We start from the raw sequence: 6,000 nt of genomic DNA on the forward strand, positions 1-6,000 counted from the left end.
TAAATGTTCATATAGAGCTTGTCCCAGAGAACTGCATGCCTTTTTTATTTATTTATTCAGGCCTGAAAACCACCAGCCTCGCCCTAGCCGGTTTGGCTCAGTGGATAGAGCGTCAGCCCTCGGACTGAAGGGTCCTGGGTTGGATTCTGGTCAAGGGCACATACCTCGGTTGCAGCCTCAATCCCTGGCTCTGGCCCAGGCGTGTGCAGAAGGCAACCAATGTGATGTCTCTCTCTCTCTCCCCCTCCCACTCTCTCTAAAAATCCTTGGAAAAATATCCTTAGGTGAGGATTAACAAACAAACAAAAAAACCCACTAGCCTCTCTCCAAGCACTGGCCTCATGAGAACCCCCCTTTTTTAAATGGTGGAGGTTTTATTATTTTATTCACATATTTTTTATTGATTTCAGAGAGGAAGGGAGACGGGGAGAGAGATAGAAACATCAATGATGAGAATCATTGACTGGCTGCCTCTTGCACGCCCCCTACCGGGGATCGAGGCCACAACCTGGGCATGTACCCTTGACCAGACTCAAACCCAGGACCCTTCAGTCTGCAGGCCAACGCTCTATTCATTGATGAGAAGCCTCTTGAAGTAACTGGCTGTGCACTAACATCACATAGACTCTCACTCGACACCTTGGGCCGGCCCAATACCCCATGTTACAGATGGGGAAACTGGGTCCAGGCAAGGTAGCACTGGGCCAGCACTTGAACTCAGGAGGTTTTCCTGCCCCCCCCCAGGGCTCCCACAACTCACCCACTGAGCTGGGAATGTGCGGTCACAAGAAGAATGTGCTCCTTTTCGTGGGGCTCCTGCCAGGCCAAGAACTCCACAAACACAGAGGAGACCAAGTAGTAAACACTAGTGTGGGGGTGGGAACGTCTGCAGGGCTCCGCCGGGGAGGGAGTCCAAGGAAGAGTTTCCCACAGTGGAGGGTGGAAGCAGAGGGAGCAGGAGGGCATGGGGAGGCATGGGTCTCCACTCCCAGGGCATCCTTGTCACGGCAGTGCTGTATCGGTCGGGGCGGGGCAGAGCCTAACAGGAGTCCCGGGGCAGTGGGCAGATGGATAAACCGATGAACAGACTTGAGATATGAAGGTAGAACCAGTGGTGGGATTTGTGATGTGAGGACAGGGGGTACCTGTCATGGGGAGCCCTTCTCATCACCCCCTCAGAATTGGTCTGCAGGTTCTGGGGTCACCTGCCAGGCCAAGAACCCTCTTCCAAGAACCTCAAGGTCAAGGGAGTCACCGCACCCCTTAATCAGACCCACCCCAGCCTCGGAAAGGCCTGTTGTGTCTCCAACTGAGGCAGAAGCCCAGCCCAGCCTTCAAGGGCCAGCCACCAGGCCAGAACAGCAAGCTATGGACCCGCAGACATCTGACAATGAGACAGCTCCCATGGGCACCAATGGAGTCCAGAGGAGGGCTAGGGCTAGGGCTGGGCTGGTGGCCTGGGGCCACAGTGGGTAGTGAGGAGCTCAGGTAAGGGTCTCCAGCAGGCCTGTCAGAGAGCCCGCTTTGCACCAGAGCCTCGGGCTGCACCACGGCAAATCCTGATGAGCTCTCCCTGTCACTCTGGTAACTCGGTGCATCGTGAAAAGGCACCCACTTTGGCTGCACCCTTTCGGTTATAGATGAGGGCACTGAGGCAGAGAGGCACAGCCCTGCCCTGAGTGGCTGGTTTGGAGTCTTTGCCTGGATGGTCGTGATGGCGGGGCTGTCCTATGGAAGCAGGGCGGTGCCTGGGGTATGCAACGGAAGGAGTCCCCACTCTCAGTGCTGTGCTGCGGCAGGGCCCGTCCCTTACTGCCCTCGCCCAACACGGTGCTCAACCACCCTGCCATCCAGACTTAGGGTGTCCTCTGCCTGCACCAACGGTGATGAGGGGCTCTGAGGGGTAGCAAGGGGCTTGTTCCAGGGGTCCTGGCTCCTCTCCAGCCGCGCACCCAGAACAGGCAACCTAGAGAAAGCAGAGCCCTGGTCTCCCTACAGGGTGCCTCGGGGAAGGGTCCTGGGTGGAGCCAGTCTTGCCCGGCATAGTGGTCCCTGGTGCCCTCTGGTGGCCGCACTTAGCTTGCTGCTGCTTTCCTCTAGACCAGGGGTGGGGAATGTCTAGCCCTGGGCAGTACAGGCCTGAGAAATCATTTAGCCTGGCCCTCCCAAGGCATTAGGGGTGAGTTCATTAAATGTTTGACCAAATATAGCAGGCAAATTTTTAAGCTGGTAATTTTGTATGGCCCTTGATTGATGTTATAAATATTCAAATGGCCGTTGGCAGAAAAAAGGTTCCCCACCCCTGCTCTAGGGGCTGCTGGCCCTTCTGGGTCCACTGGGGCAGGGGGAACGCCTATGACTAACCCAGGGTGGGGGGAGGGGAAAGGGGGAGCCATGTAGGTGAGGCTGTTGTCCACCAGCACTGGGCTCCTCTTCTGACCTGTGAAGTAGGTCACCATGTGCTGCCCTTCCGGTTGGGAAGGCCCATGAAAGGGTTCCTGACCCCATGTCCCCCCTCTGGTTACTCCAATTCAGGGGCTCCCGCAGGGTGGCCCTAGACCTCATCCTCATCTTGATGGAAGCTGCAGCAAAAGAACACGTCTTCCCCCCATTTGAGCCATGACTGGGGAATTTCCCAGAACCCCTTGTACCCTCCCCTCTGTATCCCACAGTGCTTGTCCCCAAGGCCCTCATTTTCCTTCCCTGGTCCTCCACTCCAGCTCTGTCCCCTCCCTCTCTCTGCCCCCTCCCTCTCTCTGCTGAAGCTGGGTCACAGGGCAGATGCTAGGGGCTGGCTGAGGTTCTGCATGCCTGGTGTCCTTGGCACCCCCCCACCTCAGTTGTGCTTCAGTTTCTGGTTGCTCTTGGAGGCAAAGGATCCCGCTGCTCATGTCCCCCAAGCCTGTCTCTTGCGGTGAAGGGGGCACAGTAAACCCACCCTGAATCCTTGTGCAACACAAACAGGAAAGGAGGTGCAAAGGAACCCCCAAATTAGGAAGAGACCTGAAGGGCTACCTCTGGAGGGGGCACTACAGTCCAGATGTGACAGGGGAATGGGGGCAGCTCTGACTTAGTAGGACGGAAGGCTGAGGGCTTCAGCCAGTTCATCCAGGAGGGACTTGTTCATCAGATACCAGGGTCTTGCAGAAAAGGGAGTGAGGAAGAGCAGGGTGGGGCTGGCCTCGCTGTACTCACATGACCCTCCTCCCCAGGCCAGATCAGAGTCCCCAGCAAGAAGCACGCTATGTGCCCAGCTCTGTGCTGGATGCTGGCAGACCACAGACTTGCAGGGGCAACAGGGGATAGACATGGTACAGTAGATGGAACAGAGCAGGGCTGGGAGAAAGCATACCTTCAGATTCATGGCCACCCATGCTGCGGCCAAACTCAAGGCCCGGACCACCTGCTCGGGAATTGAATGGCCACGGGCTTTGACTGTCCCCTGTGTCCAGCCCCGTCCCAGAGATACACTGAGCACAGGTCAGGCAGGCAGACCTCTGGTGGCAGCCTGGATCTGGGAGTGGAGGCAGGCAGAGTAGGGGGCTCACAACGTGCCCCTGGTGCTGTCCTTATGGGGCAGGTTGCCCCCATCGGCACTAAGCTGCTCATCCCCTGAGCACCTGAATGTGTAAGTCCTGACCTGGTGTGTGCCCTGCACAGTAACATGCGTGACAAGGGGAAGGGGCATGAGCAAGAGGTGACCGCCCGAGGTTACATTAAGAGTCTATCCTAAAAGATCAAACCCCATCGAGCAGGTTCTTCTCTTTCCTTTGTTTCTAAACATGTTTGGATCTAAAGTGCATCGGAACCAGAGCAATACACTCTGCATAGGTTACGAACGGTGACTTGTTGTAAGTCCCCAATATTTAATTATTTAAAGATTAAAATGGAAGGCTGGGAATGCCCGGCTGCCTGCCCAAGGCGACACCTCATCGAACCCGGGCTGGGTAGCATTCTGAGTGGATAGGACGCGGTTCTGCTAGGGCCCCGGTGTCTCACCGAGGTGGCCCAGGGGGATGAAGGTGGGAGACAGAGTGGGCGGGGCACCGCTCATGGACCCAGGACAGCGTCCTTCCCACCCACCCCGCCCCCCTTGTCCTCTAGGCGGTGGAAGCAAAGGGATGCGGAGACATCCCCTCGGCCCCCGATGAGCCCCAGCGCTTCCCAGCGGCGCCCCGCCCCCAGGAAACTTCCCTGTCCCCGTAGCCCCTCCGGCGGTTGTAAAGTTTCCGTGGATGCACAGCCCTGCTGGCTACAGGGCGCCCGGCGTCGCGCAGTGCAGGGGCCCAGGTCAGTCGGGCAGGGCCCGGAGGCCACGCACAAAGGGACCTGTCCCCGCCAGTCGAGGGTCTCGCGCACCGCGGCGCAGAAGATGTGCGGGTGGGGCGGAGCTGGGTTCCGATCCCCAGCCCGACCCGGTCCAGACTTGGACTCCCAGCCAAAGACCCCGCCCCGACCCAGCCCCTGCCAGGCCCTCACCGACAGCTCCAACCTCTGGCTCCCTGCGGACCCCGCCCTCCGGCCCAGCCTACCTGGAGCTCGGCGTGGGCGGCTCCGCAGCGCGGCCCCCGCCCCCAGAAGGGTGTCCCCAGGTCCCTGAGCGTGCGGGACGCGGCGTCCCCAGGGCGCACTGCAAGGGGCCGGTCGCAGGGCCTAGAGTTGGAGCCGTGCGGGGGCTGACCCTCTCGGCCCGGCGATCAGCCCCCGGGACAGCCCGCGCGCCCCTCGCGTGGCCCGTGCGCAAAGCGGCCCCAGCCAGCTACTCGGCTCTCCACCCCGCCCCATCCGCCCGCAAATTTTCCCATTGGTCCGGAGGCCCGGCGCGGCCCAGCAACCGGCGCCGATTGGCCAGGCACGGGGAGACGCCAGCTTCCCATTGGGCCATCTTATTGTCCGTCCCGACCGATACCGGTCCCCTTGTAGAGCCGCGAAGGCCCGGCACCTGCCGGGACCGCTGCTGCGGTGGCGGTCGGGGCCGCGAGGCCGTTCCCTCCTTTCCTCCCTCCCTCCTTCGAGGACGTCCCCGGACCGTCGGGCCCCGAGCAGGAGCTGGAAGGACTAACGCCCCCTCCCCGGATTCCGGCCGCGTTGTCCCCATCACCACCCCCACTTGGTAGCTATTCTTCGCTAGCACCTGCTGTTTGCCAAGCGCTTCTCCTGTCCACACCGAATTGTGTTCCTCACACAGCCCGCGGGGGAGAGTTCTGCTGCCACCACCCGCCCCGTTTGCAGGTGGGGAAACAGACTCAGAGAGGTTCCCACTTGCTAGAGGCCACGGGGGCCCATCTGATACCTGGGCCCGGGGGCTCCCCCGCCTTCATCTCCCCAGGGTTCCCACAGCAAAGGCAGGGAGCAGGCTTAGAGAGGCCGTCCTGGGGGATGTCCTGCAGGGTTTCTAGGGCAGGAAGGGACCCCCTCGCGGAACAAGGGGTTTTCCTCTACTTAACAGTGGTTCTCAACCTTCTGGCCCTTTAAATACAGTTCCTCATGTTGTGACCCAACCATAAAATTATTTTCGTTGCTACTTCATCACTGTCATGTTGCTACTGTGATGAATCGTCATGTAAGTATCTGATATGCAGGATGGTCTTAGGCGACCCCTGTGAAAGGGTCGTTCGATCGCCAAAGGGGTCGCGACCCACAGGTTGAGAACCGCTGCTCTACTATCAGGCCTGAATCTTCAGACACACTGGGCTCAGCCCACCTTATGGGGCTCCTCAGGACTATCTTCCACCCCATCCCTCATCCCACTGCCACAGAGGAATCTGTGCCTTTATTACTCCCCTTCCCTGGTGTCCCATTTCCTCCACCCTTCCCTGGGTTCGCAGAGGAACACTATGGGGTTCTGCCACCTGGGTTGAGGTTAGCAAAGGTTGTATTTCCCTGCCGGGTGGAGAGCAGCCACCTGGTCCCTACAGTGACACAGGGCGCACATGTGACCATGAATGGGACTATCGCCCTAGGCCAACCCCCCTTAACTCTGTGGTGTGGGAGGCACCA

General features: G+C 59.4%; 1 protein-coding gene across 3 annotated transcripts in view; it reads right to left on the reverse strand.

Moving 5' to 3' along the window:
• Nucleotides 1-4,756, reverse strand: part of ARVCF (ARVCF delta catenin family member) — a 43,635-nt gene extending 38,879 nt beyond the window's left edge. For 2 of the 3 annotated variants that reach the window (XM_059676223.1, XM_059676219.1), the window contains exon 1: nucleotides 4,533-4,756. The gene's annotated coding sequence lies outside the window, so the exon portion shown is untranslated. The remainder of the gene's footprint in view (nucleotides 1-4,532) is intronic. The other variant, XM_059676220.1, reaches the window with a different exon arrangement.
• Nucleotides 4,757-6,000: the final 1,244 nt, after the last annotated feature.

Source organism: Myotis daubentonii, chromosome 19, assembly GCF_963259705.1.
Source record: "Myotis daubentonii chromosome 19, mMyoDau2.1, whole genome shotgun sequence".
Lineage (NCBI taxonomy): Eukaryota > Metazoa > Chordata > Mammalia > Chiroptera > Vespertilionidae > Myotis > Myotis daubentonii.